General features: G+C 35.2%; 1 non-coding gene across 1 annotated transcript; it reads left to right on the top strand.

Annotated features, from left to right (window-relative positions):
* Window positions 1–12,427: 12,427 nt before the first annotated feature.
* LOC118154899 (U6 spliceosomal RNA) lies at window positions 12,428–12,534 on the top strand. The gene has a single exon (XR_004745150.3). It is a non-coding gene; the product is annotated as a U6 spliceosomal RNA (small nuclear RNA).
* The last annotated feature ends 13,632 nt before the right edge of the window (window positions 12,535–26,166 follow it).

Raw genomic sequence — 26,166 nt, 5'->3', positions numbered from 1 at the left:
CTAGGGATAATAATAAACACTCCTACTTCCAGGGGGTTACCATGAGGGTCAGGTGAAAAAATGAGTGAAGCTGGTTTGTCTGACATGGAGTCCTAGTAAGAGAAGCCACCACTGCATAAACCCTGCTTAATTTCATCCCCTATAACATATTCTTTGACCTCACCAGAAACTTCTCGTTTCAGTCCAACTTTGTTACTTGGTTAAACTACCGGCCAAAACATCACCTTTATCCCTTCCAGAGGTTGCCCAAAGCATGAGAAGAAAAATCAGACCTATCAGGTAAGCCACTATGTCTCTAAAGACATGATGAAACGCTGGGGCATGAGGTAAGGCTAACACCATCCTAAAAATGGATCAGAGATGAGATAATACATGCAAAAGAGCTCTGAAACCGTAAAGCACTAAAACGCTGTGTGTTGTAACTGTTAATGAGGATGGGTTGGGTTCGGGTGACAGTATTTCGTGGCTGGGCCCAAGGTCGCACAGTCAGACCTCAGACATTGCCTAGACAGCTGCTGTTCTGACTGAAGAACCAGTGCCCTCGTCATCCTTGTCTCGGTATAGACCCTGAACATTACTCATGCTGCTTCATTATTCTTGTTTTGGGCTTTTGTTGATTTCTGAATAGAGTTTAAATGAGGTTTTCTTTCACAGCTACTTAGAAACACTGGAAAATAACATACTCACACCCTTGACATGTGTCATTTTGTCTATGAGATGTCTTTAAAATCCTTGGGACTCACTGAACTAAATTTTGAGGACTAACTTGCAAATCGGAGATCAACTTCTTCTTGAGAGGAAATAAAAGGAAGATACATCGCTTGCTCATCGTGGCTGTAGGACAAGATGATAAAGCAGCCACAGCCACCAAACTAGTGGGTGCCGGTGTACTCTCCGTACTGTTTAAATGAGATGGTTTTAACATGCACCAAAGCATTGACCTTCTAAACAAAAGGCATTACCTCTAACTTCAGTTTCTTTTTTCTGGCATCTTCTTATTTTTTCCCCAGAAACAACAGAACCTTAACATACTTCTCTAATCTTCCCCTCAATCCCCCTTACACTTGCCATACCAATAACCCTGAACCAGAGTTCGTAACTACAGACTAAAGATTTAAGATGATACAAATTCAAAATAAACTATTTATGTGAAAAAACACTGAGATCTCAGCAACTCATCCCATTATTTGTCTTCATTTATACTAAAAGCACAAAAACAGCCAGAATGTTTGTTTATTTATAAAAATGACAACCACCAGTTCCAGCGGGTCTCTGTAACAAATGTGTTGCTCAGCACTGAGTGTCAGACCTGAATAATAAAGCCCTTAGTTAAGAGCATCACAGAATTTGAAGAGACCTTAAAGATCATATCATCCAATCTCAAGTTTACAGATATAAGAAGCTGAGATCCAGGGGAGGGAATCCCTTGCCTGTGGCCACACTGCAGTTAATGGTCTCATCTTTCTGATCTACCACTCTGCATTACACCATGCTGAAGGTTCTCTTCGACTCTCTAAAAACAAGCCTTATTCCCAGTCCTACGACAATAACATCTTTGCTCCATGTACTGAAAAGGCAAGAAAGCTAATCATTAGTATAAATTTTAAAATAGGTTATCCTATTCATCTGTCTTTATATATAGGACAGGATTTGTGGATAAAAAGTAGCACAAGGTCATATGAAATTTAAAAATATATATTTATTTTAATTATGAAAATTATTTGTAATTAATATTAGGCAAATAGCAAAATGCAGTAACGTACCAAGGATTTGGAGAGGGGATCATTACTCCCCCACTGTTAAGTCACAGCATGGTAAATAGGCTATTCGGAAACGAAAATGCTCATAAATATATATATGCCATCCTGAGTACCCCTTCATTTCAATAACACTAATTGCCCTTTTTTTCCTTGCTGCTCCTAGCCATATTTCTTGGAAAACAACAGCTGTGTTTATTCAAATAGCAGCATACTGATGACTTGATGATAGGGTAATCTGCTGGAATTCCAAGTGTGACAGTCCCAGAGATAACTTCTCGGCACACCAGAAAAGTATCCTTTGCATAGTACAAAGCTTTGGAAAGGAATCCCCACTTTGTTAGCAAGTGGGATTGGGTGTTCTTTATTTCAACTGGTTGCAACATTGAATTTCTTCCAACAAGTATCATATTTTCTGGTTCTTGCAGAATAATCTTGCCATACATCATTGTCACAAAGTAAATCTGCAACATGAACATTTTCACTTCAATGGCTTCTAAGCAAAGGGATTAAACAGTGCCTTGAATTACAATAAAAACAGCCACAAGATTCGGTTCAAAATCAGAGCAATAAATTCCACTTGTTGGTATTTTCTCTGAATCAATGGATACTGGAGGGGATAATAACAGCTTAAGAAGCTATTTACTAGAAAAGCAAAACAAAACAAACAAACAGAGACCTAAATATCCCTGGGAATGTAATTAATTGAAGAAGGTTAATTTCTAAGGGTACCAAGGGTTAAATTTCTACAAGAAGTTGTCATCTTTCTTGATGATGACCACTCGAGACATATTTCTACTGAATATAGGATTTATAAAGAATATTTAGAAATAAAATAAGTTCAAAAAAGCTAACCAACATTTTTAAGGTTATGAAGCAGTTGGTCTCTTTTAACAATAATCTTTATAACTTGGGAAGTTTTAATTTTTATTATTGAGTCTTGATGTTTGCCAAGAACTTAATTCTTTTCTTTAGGAGACCTTGTCAAATCAACTTAAAAGGACAGACTTGTATTGCTGATTACCTTAAAAATATCAACAATAACAAGTACATATATAAAGCAATATGTTTCAAGTACTCTTTCATGTTATTGAATACATTAGCTCTTTAAATGAAGGGGTCCTTTTTTTTCAGATGGAAAACCTGAAGCACAGAAACCTTGCCACTTGTCCAAGCTCACCCAGCTAGTAAGAAATGGTCAAGATCCCAGCCCACGCTTCTAACTCTACAGTTCATGTTCTTCACATAGACACTATACTTCTCTCAAACTAAGTATAGCATGCAAGAAAAAAAATTATACAAGACTTAAAAGCAACATCTTATAGATATTAATAATTCCTTCAGATTAAAGGGCATTTACTTGATATCTCACCAAAAAAAGGAGCCTATGGAAGGAGACTGGACTTAGAAGTCCTGCTAAGTCAGAAAATTTTTATTGCATATATACACCTGGGGCACAAGACTGACAAGAAATTGAGGAAGCTTATCTCCAGCAAGAAATTTGGACATTTTTCAAAAAGACTATTCTCTCTGTTTCCTGGAGAGAAAAAAGGGAAATAGGATTCTAAAAAAGTCTGTTCAGGTTGGGTGAGACTTTAGAAGAGCTTTCTGTCTGCCAAAATGAGTTCCCAAAAAGATTTATAAAAATTGTTCTTCTAGAAGTTGTTTGTATTTTGTTTTGTCTGATTTTGGTTTTTAACATAGGAGAATGCTACAGAACTAGAATGGTTTGATGAATTCCTAAAAGATGACTAATTAATAGTCTATAATTTCATGAAGGCAATTCTGTCTTTGGAATAGGTTGAGAACTTAATTCAGCAGATAGCAAAGTCACACTCTATTTCTTTACTCACTTAGGATAGCTTTTGGAATATTCCCAACACCACTAAACAAATGCCAAACCTCTTTGTATACCATCTTCCCTCTTTTCTTCATGAATTGTATCTTCACTGTAGATTTCAGGTGGAAGTTTTCAAAATCAGAATTGCAATTTCAGACTAAAATGGCTAACACACATGACAGAACCTCTCCTGAATTTTCATGAAAATCACTAAGTGTCTATATGTGTGTTTGTATATCAATATGTACATAAATGTATGTGCGTGTCCATGAGTATCTATGTGTTTGTCAGAGATTCTGTGTGTGTATGTGTGGGTCAAATGAAAATGAAAGTACCCATAGGAAAAAAAGTAGAAATTCAGTCTCAAAATTTACAGAGGATTTCAAGGGGAACAAGCAGAATAAAAAGAATTGGAGCAATAAGTAAAGATATAACTAAAGAAAACATTCCAGGTTTTTAAAAATGTCCTAAATACATATATATAAATAATTCAATATGTTCCAGAAAAAAAATTAAGTTAAAAAATCTATATCTAGAAGTATCCTTGGACAGTGTTTTTCAAGAATAAATAAATTTCTTATAAACATTCAGAAAAAAATGTATTCTACACTCAAAGGAACAAAATTAAAGTTAGCCTCAGACTTCTACTTTGTAAGTTAAATTGCAGAAGACAAAGGAACATGCACACAGAATGTTGAAAGTAAATTTAATATCTAACCTATTTGTTAATCTATTTGAAATGCATGATAAATCATATCTCCATATAAAAACTTCTCAAAACTTTTCATTGCCCTTATAACCATGTACCAAATCCCAACTGTGATTCACATGGCCATCCACCATCCACCATCCACAACTGAGTTTTTGCCCACTCTTTATAGGATTTATATGTTCCACTCCTCTTCACTTTCAGTGTTTTAAGTATGCTGGTCCTCTTTCAGCCTCTCAAATATACCATCTGCTCCTACCTCAATGCGTCATTCATGGAGTTTCTGTTACTCAGAATATTCTTCCTCCTACTCTGTATTTCTGCTAAAATTTCAGGTCTCAGTCTAATGCAATTTTTTAAAGTAAAAACGTTCTCTGATTCTCAAACTAGGTTGTTAGGTTGTTCCTTCTGAATTACATAGCCATATAATCACTCTTATCTCTCCTTTTTGTCTTTATATCCTTCATGTTTTCAATATCCAATACCTAGTAAATTATAAGCTCCAAGAGGTCATGGCCACCTCTGTCCTATTCACTGTTGTAAGTCTAATATTTAACATTGTACCCGGCACATAGAGGATGTTCAATAAGTCGTTGTGACAGGAATGAACATATTAATGAATGAAACATAAAAATATTCTTAAATATTCAAGAGCTTGGAAAATATATTACCCATATGCCATTCTTTAAGAGTATGTGTATATATGTCCACTCAAAATATCAGTTGAATTAAGAGCTCAAACATGAAAAGAGTGTGCTGTAAAATGACCAATGGCGAGGACCAAGATCACTGAAATATGTACTTGCTTACAAATGTATTAAAAACATATCACAATATTAAAGGCAAATAAATAAAATCCAATTTGAAGTTAGTTAAAAATTATCAGTAATAACTATTACTTACGGAATTATGGCCAATTTTTATTTGTTCACATGTTCTTTTATATTTACCAGCCTATAAAAATATATACAATATTTTTCTAATTGAATAATTACATATTTTTCTACAGAAGAATATACAGTGAAAATTGGGGTCTAAGCGTAGTGGCTCATACCTGTAATCCCAGCACTTTGGGAGACTGAGATAGGAGGATTGCTTAAGGCCAGAAGTAGCAGACCAGCCTGATTAACATAGTGAGACCCTATCTCAATGCAATTTAAGTAAAATAAAATTTTTAAGTCAAAATAAATTAGAAAAAAAGAAAACTAGGGGAGGAGGAAGACAGTTAACAACATATTCAGTGCATTGTTTTTGTCAGTGATAGGTTTAAGAATAGGGACATTTGACCCAATTTTGACCAATAGAATACAAACAAAAATCTGCTGACAGGAAGTGCTTCTGGAAAATATTTTCCTTTCTGATGAAAAAGGGGGGAAATGGGAAAAAATTATCTTTTCTGCTTTCTTTGTCAATTTCAGATATGGCTATGTTAGAAATTATCTTACTACAAAACATCTGAAAATCACTCATCTACTATACTACCAGAAAAAAAAAATCTTCTCCCATTATAAAGATTGGTTTATTTTTATAGCATTATTTAGGAGGTTTTAAAATGATAAGCTTTTATTTTAGATTCAGGAGTACTTGTGGAGATTTCTTACATGGGTATATTCTATAACACTGAGGTTTGGGGTATGACTAGTCCGGTCACCAGGTTGTAAGTATAGTACCCCTTAGGTAGTTTTTCTGCCCTCATTCCTCTCCCTCTCTCCCCATTCTGGTAGTCCCCAGTATTTATTGTTTCTATCTTTATATCAATGTGTACCCAGTGTTTGGCTCCTGCTTATAAGTGAGAATATGCAGTATTTGGCTTTCTATTTCTGGGTTAATTCGCTTAGGATAATGGCCTCCACCTGCCTCCATGCTACTGCAAAGGACATAAGTTCATTTTTTATGGCTACATAGTATTCCACGATATATATATGAACCACATTTCCTTTATCCAATCTTCCACTTATGGGCATCTAGATTGATTCCATATATTTGCTATTGTGAATAGTGCTGTGGTGAACATACACATACATGTGTCTTTTTGATATAACAATTTATTTTCCTTTGGGTATATACTTAGTAATGAGATGACTAGATTGAATGGTAGTTCTGTTTTAAGTTATTTGAAAACTATCCAACTTGTTTTCTACAGTGGCTGAACTAATTTCTATTTCTACCAACAGTGTATAAGCATTTAAGAATTGGAAATTTAAAATCTTATTTTCAGTCTACTCTTGTCTTACCATAACTTTTATAAGATGCTCTCTAGTATGATGACTCCTACTGTTCTTTACACCTGAAATGATTTAACCTGTTTTTATCCTGCGAATTTTAGTTTTTCAAGCCCAATTCAGATATAATCTTCATTATAAATTATCTTTAACATTTGAGAAATAAATTCTCTTGGGTTTATTTTTTTGTTAATTAGCCAACTAATGTCATTAGAAAACTCTTGCAAAGCATTAAGAAACAGGTAATCCTATTTGCAATAAGTATTCAAGAGATACAATTAGAAAACATATATAGATTCTGAGAATATGGAATAAAAATAGATTTTCTTATTCCTCTAAGTAGAATTAAAAGTTCTGGACATTATATATAAAACAAATATTAGTGAACTCAAAAGTGGAGAGAAGAGGACAGACTGAATAGGACAGATGCTCAGAACTCAAGAAACAAGTTCCCTGGGTTATATATATATGTATATATTATACTTTAGGCTCTGGGGTACATGTGCAGATCATGTAGGACTTTTGCACAGGTACATACATGGCAATGTGGTTTGCTGCCTCCATTTCCCTGTAACCTGTATCTGGCATTTCTCCCCATGTTATCCCTTCCCTATCTCCCTATCCCCTGCTGTCCCTCCCCTTGTCGCCCCCCACAGACCTCAGTGTGTGATGCTCCCCTCCCTGTGTCCACGTGTTCTCATTTTTCAACACCCACCTACGAGTGAGAACACGTGGTGTTTGATTTTCTGTTCTTGTGTCAGTTTGCTGAGAATAAGGGTTTCCAGATTCATCCATGTCCCTACAAAGGACACAAACTCATCGATTTTTATGGCTGCATATTATTCCATGGTGTATATATGCCACATTTTCCTTGTCCAGTCTATCATCAATGAACATTTGGGTTGGTTCTGGGTCTTTGCTATTGTAAATAGTGCCACAGTGAACATACATGTGCATGTGTCTTTATAATAGAATGAGTTATAATCCTTTGGATATATACCCAGTAATGGGATTGCTGGGTCAAATGGAATTTCCATTTCTAGATCCTTCTTTATGCATCATATATTCCAGAGTTGGACCTAAGAAACTGACAACCTCAAAGAAATAATAGCTGAAAATTTTTCAAATTTTGCAAGAGACAGAGCCTATAGATTTAAGAAGCTAAGCAAACCCTAAACAGGAAACACATTATGAAATCATACTAAGAAACATCATAGTCAACATTCTATAAGCAAAGACAAAGAAGTCTTCAAAGTAGTGAGATAGAAACAAAAGTTTATATATATTAAAATATAATAAATCAGAGACAGTAGATTCCCCATCAAAAACTATGAAGGCCAGAAGGAAGTGGCACATTTTTTCAAAAGAAAGAAAGAAAACAAGTATCACCCAAGAATAATATATGCAGAGAAAATATCCTTAAGCAATAAAGGGGAACTCAAAACATTCTCAGATGAAGTAAAACTAAGAGAATTTGTCTTCAGCAGACCTACCCTAAAAGAATGGCTAAAGAGACCAGGTGCGGTAGCTCATGCCTGTAATCTCAGCACTTTGGGAGGCTGAGGCAGGAAGATCACAAGATCAGGAGATCAAGACCATCCTGGCCAACATGGTGAAACCCCATCTCTCTAAAAATACAAAAAATTAGCTGGACATGGTCATGGGTGCCTGTAATCCCATCTACTCAGGAGGCTGAGTCAGGGGAATCGCTTGAACCAGAGAGTCAGAGGTTGCAGTCAGCCAAGTTTGCACCTCTGCACTCCAGCCTAGTGACAGAGCGGGACTCTGTCTCAAAAAAAAAAAAAAGGAATGGCTAAGGAAAATTCTCTTAACCCAAAATAAATGATAAAGTAGGATCCTTGAAACAGCAAGAAGGAAGAACTTTGCAAACAAAAAATATGGATAAATGCAGTGCACTTTCCCTTTTTTAAAATTTTTTCAAATCATGTTTGACAATTGAAGCAAAATTATAACACTGATATGGTTCTAAATGTATGTCAATGAAATATTAAAAATAATGCTGATGGAAGAAATGAATGATCTAAAGAAATGGTGAGATATGCTGTGTTTAAGGATAAAAATACATAGTAAAAATATTGGTTTTCCACAAATTTATATATAATTGTAATGCAATTTCTATTAAAATCCTGGCTAATCATTTTTTGTAGATATTGACAAGATTATTCAAAAAATAATATAAAAGGGCAAAAGAAGTAGAATAGTTAAAAATTATTGCAAAAGAACAATAATACAAGAATAATGAGTGTACCTGATTTTAATACTTTTTATGTAGCTATAGTCAAGACTATGTGATACTAATGGAGCAATCCACATATCGATTAACAGAACAGAGAAACCATAAAGAGATCAACACAAATATGTCCCACTGAATTTTGACAAAGAAGTAACAATCAATGGAGGAAGAATAGTCTTTTCAACAAAAGGTGCTAGAACAACTAGACATCCATAAGCAATTATAATAATACTTTTGTCATAAACCTTACACCTTACACTTACACAAATTTGTGCAACCTTACACCTTACACAAATTAATTCAAAATGGATCACAGACTTAAAGGTAAATTGTACAAGTATAACATTTTGGGGAAAAAAATTATAGGAGAAAATGTTTGTGCTCTAGGTCTTGGCAAAATGTTTTTGACTTGACAACAAAGCATATCTATAAAGGGAAATATTAATAAATTAGACAATCATAGTTAAAAACTTTTGCACTGAGAAAAAATTCTATTAAGAGGGTGAAAAGACAAGCTACAGATGGGAAGAAGATATTTGTAAACCATATATCTGACAAAGAACTAGTATCTATAATACAGAAACAACTAACAAAACTCACTGTAAAAAAAAAGCTAAATAAAACAATAATCAGGCACAAATGAGTAAACAAATAGTTCATCAAAGCAAGTAAATAGCAAATAAGCATATGAAATTATGCTCAATATAATTAGCCATAGGGGACATGCAAATTAAAACAACAATGAGACATTATTACATGCCTATCAGAGTGGCTGACATTGAAACAGAAAGTGACAGCAGTAGATACTGGCAAAGATAATGAGATATTTGATCACTCATACGCTGCTGGTGGAGTTATGAAGTGGCGTAGTCACTCTACAAAACAATTTGGCAGTTTCTTTCAAAAATAAACATGCAACTGTTATACAACCCAGCAATTTTAGTCGCATGCATTTATAACAGAAAAATGAAAACTTATGTTCATCCAAAATCTTTACACAGTGTTCACAGTAGCTTATTTGTTTGTAATAGCCAAAATTTGAAAACAACTCAGATGTCCTTTCACTAGGTGCATAATAGGTAAACAAACTGATGCACACCTATCATAGGCTGCTATTAAGCAATAAAAAGGAACAAATTATTGATAAACACAACAACCTGTAGGAATCTCCAGACAATTATCTTGAGTACAAAAAAGCCAATCCTGGACATAGAAAATGTAGTACATTTACACCATGAAATACTATGCAGACATTAAAAAGAGTGAAATCATGTCCTCTGTAGCAACATGGATAGAGCTGGAGACCACAATCCCAAGTGAACTAACTCAGAAACATAAAATCAAATATCCCATGTTCTCATTTATAAGTGAGAGCTAAACAATGGGTACGCATAAACATAAAAATGAAAATAATAGAACCTGGGCCTCCAAATGGGAGAGGGTGGAAAGGGGATTAAGGCTGAAAAATTATCTATTGGGTACAATGTTCAGTATTGGGCGAGTATACTAGAAGTCCAATCCCCACAAGTATGCAATATACCCATTGATATGATTTGGCTGTGTCCCCACCAAATCTCATCTTCAATTGTAATACCATAATCCCCACATGTTTAGGGAGGGACCTGGTGGGAGGTGATTGGATCATGAGGGTGGTTTTCCCCCATGCTGTTCTTGTGTTGGTGAGTCAGTTCTTATGAGATCTGGTGGTTTTATAAAGGGCTCTTCCCCTTTCACTCCTCATTTTCTCTCTCCTGCAGCCATGTGAAGAAGGTCCTTGCTTTCCTTTTGCCTTCCACCATGATTGTAAGTTTCCTGAGGCCTCCCCAGCCATGTGGAACTGTGAGTCAATTAAACCTCTTTCTTTTATAAATTATCCAGTCTTGGGTAGTTCTTTATAGCAGTGTGAGAATCAACTAATATACCCATGTAATAAAAAAAAGAAATAAAATGTATATTTTTAAATAAGTTTAAAAAGAAAAAGTCAATATCAAAAGTTTAAATACTCTATGATACCAGTTATAAGATGTTCTTAAAATGATAAAGTTATAGAAATGGAGAACAGATTAGTTGTTTTTAGAGATTAAGAAGAAAGTGGGGACAAGAAGGGAGTGGGGACAGGTGGGAAGTGGGTATGGTCATAAAAGTGCAACACAAGGGATCTTTGTGGTACTGGAGATGTTCTTTATCTTGTCTGCATCAATGCCAATATACTGGTTTGTATATTGTAGTATAGTTTTGCAAGATGTTAACATTAGAGAAACTGAAAAATGAGTGCATGGATTCATTGCATGTAAATGTACAAGTATTCCAAAATTAAAAGCTTACTTAAAGAATACATATATGTAGGCCAGGCACAGTGGCTCACGCCTATAACCTCAGCACTTTGGGTGGCCGAAGCAGGTGGATCACAAGGTCAAGAGATCGAGACCATCCTGGCCAACATAGTGAAACCCTGTCTCTACTAAATACAAAAAAATTAGCCAGGCATGGTGGCACATGCCTGTAATCCCAGCTACTTGGGAGGCTGAGACAGGAGAATCGTTTGTACCCAGGAGGTGGAAGTTGAGGTGAGCCGAGAATGCGCCATTGTATTCCAGCCTGGGTAACAAGAGCGAAACTCCGTCTCAAAAAAAAAAAAAATACATATATGTAAAACTTTCCATAATAAAACCCTGATAACAATCTCTAACAAAAGGCAATGAATAGGAAAATTATAAACCCATCGTATTCATGAATATAGATATAAAATCTAGGTTAAAATACCATCAAACCTAAGTCAAAAGAACATTAAGGTCATTCTTTCTCATCTTAGCAAAGGATTTATTTTATGACTATGAAGAGTTTGATATTAGGATATTTAGTAAGCAATATCATAATATTAATAGGTTTTAAAATGTTATTGTCCAAGCAATTTCCAAATAGGCATTTTACAAAATTCAATATCTATTACTTACTTCAAAAATAAGATATGGCAGAGACTGTTATTAGTCATCAAACATTTATGTGCTCCTTAATCTTTCTCAGTCCAATGAATCTAAGTAGTCTAGGCATATGACTAATTATTACCAATTAAACGTTAGAAGAAGGAAGAACAGTTGTGTTCTCTTCACATTCAACCTTGTGCAGGTGGTTGAAAGAAAAAAAAATAGACCTGGTGGAGTCAGAATTTGGAAGCAGGCTGGTTCCCTGGGACACTACTTGGGAAGAGAAACAGATAGGAGTGTGACCTATTACATACTATGACATGAGCAAGGGATAAATCTTTGTTGTATTAAACCGTAGAGATTTTACAGTGCTTTTGTTATTGCAGCATAGTCTGTGTTATGCCCAACTAATATAACTGATACAAATCTTCTGAATCAAAAGACAGAATCATGTTTAATACTTTGCAAACCAAAACTCCACAGAACAATGACTGTGATCTTTGGGAAAATGGTGCCCTGCATACCTGATCTCTCATTTAATAACTTTCAGCACACATTTGCATATTGAAGGCTCTGAGAAGTCCTGTAGAAAAAAATCTGTATATTTGTTGAATTCAACATTTCACAAACGTATTTCACAATTTAATCTTTTAAATAATGAAACATCTCTTGACCAATGAACTTGTATTCTACAGAACAAATTGAAGAAAATAAGGCACTTGTGCTTGCTTTGGCAGCATATAAACTAAAATTGGAATGATACAGAGAAGATTTGCATTTCCCCTGCACAAGGTTGTTACACAAATTTGTGAAGCATTCCATAGTTTTTAAAAGAAAGAAAAGAAAAAATAGATTTTAAAAAAGAGAAAATACGGCACTGGAAGCGTTTTTATGAGATTCAAAAAACAGACCAAAATAGCCACAGATTTGCTAAGGTTTATATCCAAAATCTTTTATTATAGCTTTATTTACGGTATGAAACAAACAATAGATAAATGCATATCTCTATGTAGAGATATATTTAAGCAATAAATATAAAATAAATTAAAAGCGTTTTCAAATAGCATTGAATTCCTGAAAAATTCATATATTTTTGGACTAAGAAAGTGGGATACAAAAGTATATGTATAGTATAGGCCAGGTTAATATACATACATACTCTCACCCAGACAATGAAGTACACCAAAATAGTAGTAGTAGTTATCTCTGGAGGCTGGAATCATAGGTAATATTTCATTTTATTCTTTATACTTTTAAAATATTTTAATCAGAAATACTAAACATTATTTTTTTAAAAAAATACAGAAATAGAACAGCTTCTTTCTTACAAAAGGTCTGCTTTGTCCTTCAGCTAGCACCTTATGATTAATCATAATGTTTACAGAGGAGGAATAATCTCTTTTCAGCATGAAACATCTCATATTCATGCAAAAATAATCTTAATACTTATTATTTTTAATACGAAAAATATGCTCAAGTTGAACAGTTTTTATCAAATACTTGACATGAGTATGTAAAGGAGAACTTGACTTTGTAAAAACTGTAGTATACAACAAAATGTTACAATCGCTGTTAAGATTTGGGGAGGAAAAGGAAAAGAGAGTCTGGGAGCTAGCAGCCAGAAGGGTGTTCTGAAGCTCAGTGAGTTCATCCTTACGAGTCTGGCCTAGAAGCACGTGGCAATGTGGTCCAACAGAGTCCCATCGTCACCACCACCATAAGTAACACACACACAGACACATGCACACACACCTTCACACTTCACAATGCAAGTTTCTTAAAAAGTCCTTTTTTTTTTTTTTTTTGCTCTATGCCTTCCTTAAGGTTTGCAGCTGCCAATTTCCTCCTTCCAGGATTTTCTCTATCTAAAATTTCTCTATTAAAATAAATATCTGAGAGAGCTTTCACTGCATCATTTCCAAGACAAATTTATGGCCAGTGTAGAATCACTAGGAGTTAACTCACTGACTATTTTATCATCTTCATGGTAGTCAACTTCCAGGCATATTTCAAAATAAAAGCCACTTTGTGGCTATATGCTGCCCCTTCAGTAATATCTCTACCATAGCCTCCAGATCATTGTTTTCTGTTTTGTCTTCTGTTTTCTTCAATTCTGCCTTTATTTTTATTTGAACTTTGCAACTCTGATATGTAACATCATAAATCATATTGGAATATATATTGCCTCAAAGACTTAACAATAAACTTGCACCTCCACATGGAATTAGACAGTTCAACGAAGTAAACATACCATTTCCATTTTATACTCTTTTTCACACATATTTAGTTTTCAAAGTTATAAATTGGTGTTTTCAAGATATAACTTTATACCCTCTTTTAGTGATATTTTTAGTTTGCCTTCTAAAAGAAAAAAATAGATATATTAGAGCATATGCTTACATTTCAAACTTTTAACTGGATTTTCTATAATAAATACATGGGAAATAGTCATAGTCAATTCGTTTGATCATAATATAGCATAGAAGAGGGGGAATGTAGCTTTGTTGTCAGCTCTGGGTTCCAGTTTCAGCTCTACTTAATATTTTGAATAACTCCTTTTCATCATTTACCTGCCCTAAGTCTCTATTTACTTTTCTGCAATGAAAGTATAAAAGTGGTTGCCTCATAGGTTATAATGATGAATAAATGACATTAATTAAATGTGCTATGTAACAGTTTATCATTGTTAAAGTTTTTCCCAATTATTTTGATTCTATATGATCTACCATCACTAAAACAATACTGTTCTGTTGTACCTCAAAGAATCCAATGGAAGTCTACATAGCATAGTAAAAAAAATTTGTCTCCATGGACAAGTTGTAAAAAATATATATTTTTAAATTTTAAATAGCCCATTGACCTTTCTAAATCCTAGACTGTAGGAAGCCATTTCCATTTTTTAAAGGTCACTTATGACATTGCCAGTATGTGGTTGGTAACGCATTTTTTTTACTGTAAGCTGTGAAATACAAGTACAGAATGTGTAGGTTTATTACATAGGTATATGTGTGCTATGGTGGTTCGTTGCACCTATCAATCCATCACCTAAGTTTTAAGCCCTGCATTCATTAGCAATTTGTTTTAATGCTCTCCCTTCCTTCTTCCCCCACCCCCTGACTGGCCCCAGTATGTATTGTTCCCCTCCCTGTGTCCATGTGTCCTCATTGTTCAAGTTGTATTTATGAATGAGAACATACAGTGCTTAGTTTTCTTTTCATATGTTTGCTGAAGGTGATGGCTTCCAGCTTCATCCATGTCCCTGCAAAGGACATGATCTCATTACTTTTTATGGCTGCATAGTATTCCATAGTGATGGCTTCCAGCTTCATCCATGTCCCTGCAAAGGACATGATCTCATTACTTTTTATGGCTGCATAGTATTCCATTGTGTACATGTACCATGTTTTCTTTATCCAGTCTATCGCTGATGGGCATTTGGGTTGGTTCCATGTCTTTGCCATTGTAAATAGTGCTACAACAAACATATGTGTGCATGTGTCTTTATAGTAGAATGATTTGTATTCCTCTGGGTATATACCCAGAAATGGGATTGCTGGTTCAAATGGTATTTCTGGTTTTAGATCCTTGAGGAATCACCACACTGTCTTCCGCAATGGTTGAACTAATTTACATTCCCACCAACAGTTTAAAAGCATTCCTATTTCAGCGCAGCCTCTCCAGCATCTATTGATTCCTGGCCTTTTAATAATCACCATTCTGACTGGTGTGAGATGGTATTTCATTGTGGTTTTGATTTGCATTAATGTAATGATCAGTGATGTTGAACTTTTTTTCATATATTTGTTGGCTGCATAAATGTCTTCTTTTGAGAAGTGTCTGTTCATATCCTTTGCCCACTTTTTGATGGGGTTGTTTGTTTCTTGTAAATTTGTTTAAGTTCCTTGTAGATTCTGGATATTAGACCTTTGTCAGATGGGTAGATTACAAAAACTTTCTTCCATTCTGTAGGTTGCCTGTTCACTCTGATGATAGCTTCTTTTGCTGTGTAGAAGCTCTTTAGTTAAATTAGATCCAATTTGTCAATTTTGGCTTCTGTTGCAATTGCTTTTGGTGTTTTCATCATGAAGTCTGTGCCCATGCCTATGTCCTGAATGGTATTTGCATAGGTTTTCTTCTAAGGTTTTTATGCTTTTGGGTTTGACATTTAATTCTTTAATCCATCTTGAGTTAATTTTTGTATAAAGTATAAGGAAGAGGTCCAGATTCAGTTTTTGGCCTATGGCTAGCCAATTTTCCCAGCACCATTTATTAAATAAGAAATCCTTTCTTTGTTGCTTATTTTTGTCAGGTTTGTCTAAGACCAGATGGTGGTAAATGTGTGGTGTTATTTCTGAGGTCTCTGTTCTGTTCCATTGGTCTATATCTATGGTACTGGTTTTGGTAACAGTACCATGCTGTTTGGTTACTGTGTCCTTGTAGTATAAAGTCACAAAGTATGATGCCTCCAGCTTTGTTCTTTTTACTTAAGATTATCTTGGCTATACAGGCTCTTTTTTGGTTCTATATGAAATTTAAAGTAATTTTTTCTAATTCTTTGAAGAATGTCAATGATAGTTTGATGGGAATAGCATTACATCTACAAACTTCTTTGGGCAGTACGGCCATTTCACAATATTGATACCTTCTATCTATGAGGATGGAATGTTTTTCCATTTGTTTGTTTCCTCTTGTATTTCCCTGAACAATGGTTTGTAGTTCTCCCTGAAGAGGTCTTTCACCTCCCTTGTTAGCTGTATTCCTCAGTGTTTTATTTTCTTTGCAGCAACTGTGAATGGGAGTTCATTCATGATTTGGCTCTCTGCTTGTCTGTTGTTGGTCTACAGGAATGCCTGTGATTTTTGCACACTGATTTAGTATCCTGAGACTTTCCTGAAGTTGCTTATCAGCTCAAGGAGTTTGGGGGCTGAGATGATAGGGTTTTCTAAGTATAGAATCATGTCATCTGCAAACAGACAATTTGACTTCCTCTCTTCCTATTTAAATGCTTTTTATTTCTTTCTCTTGCCTGACTTCTATAGTATTTGAAGTAGTAAAAGAGGGCATTCTTGTCTAGTGCCAGTTTTCAAGGGGAATGCTTCCACTGGGTTTGTCATAAACAGCTCTTATTATTTTGAGATATGTTCCATCAATACCTAGCTTATTGAGAGTTTTTAACATGAAGTGATGTTGAATTTTATCGAAGACCTTTTCTCCATCTATTGAGATAATCATGTGGTTTTAATCATTGGTTCTGTTTATGTGACGGATTACATTTATTGATTTGCATATGTTGAACCAAACTTGCATCCCAAAGATGAAGGCAACTTGATCATGGTGGATAAGATTTTTGATGTGCTGCTAGAATCGGTTTGTCAGTATTTTTTTTTTATTTATTTATTTATTCGATTATAGAGAATTTCGTTTCCTCAAGTGTCCCACCTGATTATAAGCATCTTTTCCCTACTTTTATTTTCTAATCACTCATTCATACACTATCTTCTGCTTTCTACTGCTATGAAATTTTACCTTGTATATAAATTTTTAAAGTATATATTTCATTGATATTATCCACATTTCACGTGTATCCATTGTGATCTCAAATTGCAAAAGTCCACTGTCACTAATCATACCTATAGCACTACCTTATTACAATTCTTGTAAATAGCCATGTGCTAAGAGTAAATACTATCTGTTTTGACAAGCAAATTCAGGTTACTGTTTTGCCTTCTTATGTGGTAAGAAGCTGAACTACTACCTCTTCCATGACTGGCAAACAGTCACTGACAGTTTGCCAGTCATGGAAACTGAAATATCTTATACAAATATCTTATTTGTATAAGATATTTCAAAAAGAAAATAGGCTATCTACTTTTTTATCCTTTCAAATATCATTTGTTCCTTATCTGATGCTCTTTATTTATTTAGGTAAATCCAAGTCTAACCATATATCATTTTCCTTCTCATTGAAGAATCTTTTTTTGACATTTATCATTGGGCAGGTCTGGTGGTGATGTATTTCCTTACTTTTTGTTTGTCTGAGAAAATATTTATTTCTCTTTCAATCTTGAAGGGTAATTTCACTAAACATAAAATTCTAGGTTGGTATTTATTTTCTATTTAAATGCTTAATATATCCTCCACTATCTTCCTGCTCTCATGGATTCCAGAGAGAAGGCCACTCATCCTTGTTTCTCTATAGGTCAGGTTTCTTTTTTTTTTTTTTTGGAGGTTTCTGTGGGACGGGAGAATCACAAGGAATCAGGTGTTCAGAGGAATGTATTGAGTAGAGGTGAGAAAATAGGATGTTGAAAATTTAAAAGAGGAGAGAATGAGAGGAAGAAAGAGGGAGAGAGAACAGGAATATTGCTTCATTCTAAAAATGGGTATGAATAATGGCCGATCAATATTTTGTGTATTTAAAATGGAGAACTCGATAAATTTGTTTTTTTAAAACAAGTTTGTTTGTCAGTATTTTATTGAATATTTTTACATTGATGTTTATTAGGAATATTAGCTTGAAGCTTTATTTTTTTTTTGTTGTGTCTCTGTCAGGTTTTGGTATCAGGATGATGTTGGTCTCATAAAATAAGTTAGGGAGGAGTCCCTTCTTTTCAGTTGTTTGGAATACTTTCAGAAAGAATGGTACCAGCTCCTCTTTCTATCTCTAGTATGATTTGTCTGTGAATCTGTCTGGTCCTGAACTTTCTTTTGTTGGTAAACTATTAATTACCAACTCAATTTAAGAACTTGTTGTTGGTCTATTCTAGGATTTAACTCTTGGTTCAATTGTGAGAGGGTGTGTGTCCAGAAATTTGTCTATTTCTCTTAAATTTTCTAGTTTATTTGCATAGTGGTGTTTACAGTATTCTCTGATGGCAGTCTATATTTCTGTAAGGTCAGTTGTAATATCCCTTTATCATTTTTATTGTATCTATTTGATTATTCTCTTTTCTTCTTTATTTGTCTAGCTAGCAGTCTATCTATGTTGGGTTTGACATTTAATTCTTTAATCCATCTCAAGTTAATTTTTGTATAAAGTATAAGGAATAATGAGTTAATTTTTTTTTCAAAAAGCTAGCTCCTGGATTCACTGATTTTTTGAAGGATTTTCATGTCTCTATCTTCTTCATTTCTGCCCTGATCTTAGTTATTACTTGTCTTCTGCTAGTTTTTTAATTTGTTTGCTATTGCTTCTCTAGCCCTTTTAATTGTGATATTAGGCTATTGAGTTGGGATCTTCCTAGCTTTCTGATGTGAGCATTTAGTGCTATAAACTTCCCTCTTAGCACTGCTTTAGCTGTGTCCCAGAGATTCTAGGACATTGTCTTTTTGTTCTCATTGGTTTTAAATAACTTCTTGATCTCTGCCTTAATTTCATTATTTACCCATGAGTCATTCAGAATCAGGTTGTTCAGTTTCCATGTTGTTGTGTGGTTTTGAGGGAGTTTCTTAGTCCTGGGTTCTAATTTGAATGAACTGAGGTCTGAGAGATTGCTGGTTATTATTTCAGTTCTTTCGCATTTGCTGAGAAGTGTTTTCTTTCCAATTATGTGCTCGATTTTAGAATAAGTGCCATGCGGCACTGAGAAGAATGTATATTCTATTGATTTGGGGTGGAGAGTTCTGCAGATGTCTATTTGGTCCACTTGATTCAGAACTGAGTTCAAATCCTGAATATCCTTGTTATTTTCTGTCTCATTGATCTGTCTAATATTGACAGTGGGGTGTTAAAGTCTCCCACTGTTAATGTATGGTATTCTAATTCTCTTTGTGTGTCTCTAATAACTTGTTTTATGAATTTTGGGGCTCCTGTATTTGGTGCATATATATTTAGGATAGTTAGCACTCTTTGTTGCGTTGATCCCTTTATCATTACGTAATGCTCTTGTCTTTTTTAGTCTTTGTTGGTTTAAAGTCTGTTTTGTCAGAGACTAGGATTGCAACACTTGCATTTTTTTTTCTTTCCATTTACTTGGTAAATTTTCCTCCATCCCTTTATTTTGAGTCTATGTGTGTCTTTGCATGTGAGATGAGTCTCCTAAATACAGCCCACAGATGGGTCTTCGCTCTTCATCCAATTTGCCAGTCTGTATCTTTTAATTGGGGCATTTAGCCTGTTTACATTTAAGATTAATATTGTTATGTGTGAATCTGATCCTATCATAATGGTGCTAGCTGGTTAATTTTCATACTAGTTGATGCAGTTTCTTCATAGTGTCATTGACCTTTATATTTTACTATTAACTACTAAAAATATATTCTGCAAAATTATACACACTCATGTATTGAGTAATTTATGGATTATTGACAATAAATTTCTTAACATAACCTATTTTCACCTACCACCTAACTTTAGCTGGTGCTAAAAATAGGTAAACAATGTTTATTTTTCTAGGACGTAATACATGCCCAAAAGACAACTATATCATAGAAAATCACAAAATATGCTCCAAAGGCACCAACATTTTACATGGATTTTATCCTTTTTACGTATTTTTTTTCTCCCAATCTTTATTAAATCAGTAAGTTGATGGTTTATGGAAAATAAAATTCTATTTTTTCCTACCAGATTTTCATGTTGCCAGTCTTAGTTGGTCACTATTTTAGCAAGATGGCAGCCCCTACTTTAAAGCTAAGAAATGCCACTGGGCATGGAGTGAGATGTTGCTTTAAACATATTCACAACCACATCGGTTGCTTTCATAGTTTGTCGTGGGGTAAGGGAAGGAATGGAGAAAGTTAAGTACCTATTACAATGTCAGCAGACATACTACTGAGATGAATCTATTTTGACCTTTGTTCACATTCCATCTGCTCTGGTGACTAGGGTGAGTTCACAGGTTTACGATGAGTCAGGCTTCATTTACATTCTCAGAAATATTTGCAGTTTGGAATATTTGACAGTAACACACCCTGAGTGTGGAAACTAAGTTACTAAAGGATTTACTAAAGATGTTGCCGTGACCTAGGTGAAGTGATGAAGGTGATCAAGTAGGGCCTTTGCACTAAAAGTACCTCAGTGTCCTGAGGTAGCCCCTGAGCCAACCATGTCATCATACAGTTGCCCCTGGCCAAATCATGACATGTTCCCAATAGTGATAAAATCAATTAAAATAAATATCAAGAGCAACCTTGAGAAGGTGATAAGCCACAAAATTCTACTAAGTAGATATATATGCAAAGCAGAAGAGGATTAATCCCATGCCTTGAGGATGAAGTTAAAATCCAGAAAGAGCACAGCTGGCAGGGATAGAACTACATTTCAAGGTTGATATCTACATGTAAAACTCTGTCTTTAGGATCAAATGGTAGAAGCACTCCCCTCTTATTTAGTGCTCCCTGGTCACAAGAACCATCAAAAGCTAATGAAAGGAATTGCCCCTACACTAGAAACAGCAAATCACTCAAGGAGCCCTTACTGAGCGACTACCCCTCCCAAGTACCTCCCAAGGTGCTCCATCTTAGTGTCTTTAGCTGGTTCCCCTCATTTGTTTGATCTCTAAACAGGGGAGGTTTGAGTCCTTAAAAATCTCTTTGTAATCTGTAATTAACTTGGTTTGATACTTATTCAGTCCCAGAGTTTTCAGTATTGTCTATTCATAGGATTAAAATTCTCCAAATTTTTTCTCTAGTCCTAAGCTCTTGATTTAAATATAAACCCACCTCCTTAACATCTCCACCAAATTAGCCAATAAGCATCTCAAACTTATCATATCTCAAACTTATTTCCCCTTCCCAGTCTATCCATTCTGTAGTCTAACTTATTTTAGTAATCGGCACATCTCTTCTGCTGTTAACTAAGCCCAAAATCCTTCAGGTCATCTTTGGTTTCCTTCTTTCCTTAACAAATCCTTCAGCAAATGTGTCAGTGCTCTGCATATGTCCAAAATCCAACCACTTCTCAATGCTTCCACAAACTGTATCCAAGCACCACAGTTATATTAAACAGTTATATCAGCATCCTAACTCTTGCTTAAACAGTTATATCAGCATCCTAACTGATCTCACTAATTCCATACCTGCCCCATTACAGACAGTTCCACAGGCACAGCAACTAGGGTGATGCCCTTAAAAAATAAGTCTGATCTTGGGAGGCCGAGGCGGGTGGATCATGAGGTCAAGAGATTGAGACCATCCTAGTCAACATGGTGAAACCCTGTCTCTACTAAAAATACAAAAATTAGCTGGGCATGGTGGTGTGCGCCTGTAGTCCCAGCTACTTGGGAGGCTGAGGCAGGAGAATTGCCTGAACCCAGAAGGTGGAGGTTGCGGTGAGCCGAGATCATGCCATTGCACTCCAGTCTGGGTAACGACAGTGAAACTCTGTCTCAAAAAAAACAAAGAAAAAAAAAGTCTGATCATGTCACTCCTCTACGTAAAACCTATCAAAGGTCTACCCATGTCTTTGGAGCAAAATCCCAAGTGTGTGCCAGGGCATATCAGGCCTTACTGATCTAGACTCCTGGAGCTCTGCCTTCCACTCTGCTTTCCACCAACTCACTCTGTCACACACACCCCAGCCTCCTTGCTCTTCCTCAGTCACTGCAAACTCACTCCTGCTTTGGGGTCCTTGGACTTGCTATTACCTGTGCATAACATGCTCTTCTACAAAGATGTTCCTTCCTTTCTTCAGATCTCTACACAAGGGTCATCTCCTCAAAGAGGATTTTGGTGATCAGCATGTATCCCTCTTTTCTGGCTTTATGTGCCACTATAGTACTTATCACTATCAGACATATTTTGTATTGTTTATATTTTTATCTTTCTCTCCTGAAGAGAATGTGAGATTTTTAAGCACCAGGATTTTGTTTATTATCATTACCACATTGTGCACAGAACATACCACAACACTTGGAACATAGAAAGTGTCCAATACATACTTTGAAAGAATTAACATATTAACACAGTTCCTGTCTTCAAGGAACTCGCCAGCAAGTAAGGGAAATCATGATATGCACAGCTAGCTATAATGCAACCAACTGGGATTAAACAGATTACAGCGAAGCACACACAGGAGACAAAATGATTTCTAGCTGCGGTTAGAGAAGGGTCAAAGTTTTCTCACACACGCATACATTCAGACATACACATGAGTATTTAAATTAGGCTGAAAAAAGTAAATAAGATCTCAACAAGGAGAGACATGGAGACTAGCATGGGCACAGGGTGAAAACTTGAGTGTTTAAATGATCCTGAGTGGCAGCCATCTGGAAGCTAAATACAAAGGAAAGGAGAGGAGGCTGGACAAACATGAGTGAGCCAGATTTTTGAGGGGTCTTGAATGCAATGAAAGGTGATGCTGTTTTATGCAGCCGTGAAATATTTGTTAAGGAACTCCTTTGGGCCAAACTGTGCTCAGTGCTTAGAATGTAAAACTACATTCCCACTCCCTGTGCTCAGAAAATATACAGCAGAGCACAGCACATGTAAATGTGCAGAGCAGTGAGTGCCATTATGTGTTATGAGTGTCATAGCAGCCCCCTGAGGGCCACACAATGAAGGAATGAGAATCCTATAGTGTAGAGAAGAACTTCCGGAAATATCTTATGGAGAACAGGAGTCAAGGACTTTTAAGCTGGAGATTAAAATAGGGGGTTCCAAATTTTGGAAAGATTGTACAAATTAAGCTAGGCAATTAATAAGAAGGGAGAAAGCCTGGCGAAAAAAGGTGTAGCTTTCTTCTGGGTAAGGATTAAAAGCCTAATCAAATTACCTTAGACCTGGAAAGATATCTTATCCCCTGTACTGGTGAGTACTTACCATCCCAGAAATTTCTTAAAGATAAACCAGTCTCATCTGTGTAGAAGGAAAGTTGATCAAAATCCTCCTATTTGGTGATATATTACATTTCTCTTTAAATTGAACCATGTAAGAAATCTAGAAAAAGACGTAAAAAATTATCAAGGTGAGTACAGAAGAAGAACAATGTGAACAAGTGTTTCATGTGTAATGAAATATAGTATGGTAAAGGCTGGGCACAGTTGCTCATGCCTGTAATCCCAGCACTCTGGGAGGCCGGGGCAGGCAGATCACGAGGTCAGGAGTTTGAGACCAGACTGACCAACATGGGAAAACCTTGTCTCTACTGAAAATATAAAAAATTAGCTGGGCATGGTGGTGCATGCCTATAATCCCTGCTATTCGGGAGGCTGAGGCAGGAGAATCACTTGAACCCAGGAGGGGGAGGTTGCGGTGAGCCAAGGTCGTGCCATTGCACTCCAGCCTGGGCAAGAAGAGCAAAGCTCCATCTCAAAAAACAACAAAAAAAAAAACCAGAACTATAACATGTTATTATGTTGAATTGTTTTTAAGAAGGATGTAATTATATCACAGCACCATCTTTTATGTATATTACTGTGTACATTACTTGTATATTATCAATAGTTTGATAATAACCAAATAAAAAAGAACCTGCAATATGCTCTCCTCCCATCCTTCTGCAAATCCTCTTCAAGATTTCAAGATGTTAGTTCTGACAAGTTCAAATCATAATCATGGTAATTAGTATTTGACACTTACAGCCTCTTCACCAACAGTACATGTTGTTCATTTGTCAACATATAGTTTCAGTATAGAAAATATTTACCATATATAAGAACTATATTTTGAGCCATTTAGGAACATTTTGATAATCTAAACATACTGAAGGGTGCTTCCACCACTGATTTTTTTTCCTCTGAACTATTTATATTTTGTTAAGATGTAATTTTGTAAGCTAAATTAATTCTCAAATTTTTGTTTGTTGCATTGAGTCTATCAGAATTATTTTCTAACTCACAGAAACAGAGTCACAAAATTTACCTGCTGACTTTACAAACAAGTTAAAGTGAGTTAATGTAATTCTCATATATCTGAACACATTATGTGTCGATTCTCTGGTCACTACAAATACATAAAAAATGATATATCATTGTTTGATGTAACATTCTGTATCTTTCTCCTCTTCTCTAAAAACTAAGTATAGCCCAATGATACTGTTATACACACATTTTCTTATGGTAATTCAAAGCCATTACACCTCTCTGCTTTCTTACAATAATTGCTTTAGTTGAGATGGCATAATAAGATTTCTTCTCTAGACCAGCATGGATATTTCCTTAGACCATCGGTGTCAGGTTCAAGGGTCAATGGCACCTGCAGTCATTTTCTGTACTAATCAGTCTTCATGCTGCCAATAAAGACATATCCAAAACAGGGTAATTCATTTATTTTATATATATAATATATAAATATATTATTTTAAATACATATATAATGTATTATATATTTATATATTATATAGATAAATATTCCATTTTTATATATGATATATTTATATTTATATACATAAATGTAATATATATACTTATATATAAATATGTAATAAAATGTAATATATATATACTTATATATAAATATATAATAAATAAATTATATAAATATATATATTTATATATATAATAAATTATTCAGTTTTGGATGTGTCCTTATTGGCAGCATGAGTCAGAAAACAATTTGTGTGTGTATATATATATATATATAATTGCATTTTAAGTTCTGGGATAATTTATAAAGAAAATGAGGTTTAATGAACTCATAGATCCTCGTGGCTGGGGAGGCCTCACAATCATGGCAGAAGATGAAAGGCACATCTTACATGGAGAACAGTATAGGGGAAACTGTCCCATGATTCAGTTATCTCATACAGACCCCTCCCAAAGCATGTGGAAATTATGGGAGCTACAATTCAAGATGAGATTTGGGTGCAGACGCAGCCAAACCGTATCATTATCTAATTTGGAAGAAACACAAGTGTGAGGTATAGCAACCTTAATGGTAGTTGTAAGTTAAAGAGTTGTTTGTCTTCATGAATTTAATTTTAGAATATTTGCAATCTTCCCTGCTCTGCTAAGTTGGCTCAACAGGTATAACTACTTTGATGCCTATTTATTAAGATCTGTGTATCTCACTCAGTTTCTCTCCCAAAGTCACCAGGGCCTAAAACCAGCCAGTACATGCCACCATCTCTTCTGGGTAGGCAGCCAGATTCCCAGGAGCTGGTAGCTCCTGGGTAAGCTTTTCTGACCACAGTTTGGCCAGGTACTCTCGTGAGGAAGCCTGCAAACACCTGCTTGTGGCCACTTGGCAGCTGCCCCAGAAACATCAACTGGAGACTGTGTGGTGTGTACATCACAGATCTAGAGTTCTGGGATTTTACAAAGCAATTTGACAGAGAGCTGATCAAAACAAACCATGAAAGTAAGTAAACAATAAGATAAATATACTTGGAGAAATGGCATTAGAACGTATTTGTGAAAAACAATTCTCCCTGAAGCAGATTCCCAGGGCTTTTTTTGTTCCAGAATTATCTGATACATTATTACAGTCTGTAGGAATGACTATAAAGTGTATGATGGTAAAAATGAGTGAAAACAGCACAAGCCTGTGAGAAACTTCAATTGAATTGCAATACACAGAGGG

Source organism: Callithrix jacchus, chromosome 6 (assembly GCF_049354715.1).
Source record: "Callithrix jacchus isolate 240 chromosome 6, calJac240_pri, whole genome shotgun sequence".
Classification (NCBI taxonomy): domain Eukaryota; kingdom Metazoa; phylum Chordata; class Mammalia; order Primates; family Cebidae; genus Callithrix; species Callithrix jacchus.
This window is presented reverse-complemented; position numbering and strand designations above follow the sequence as displayed.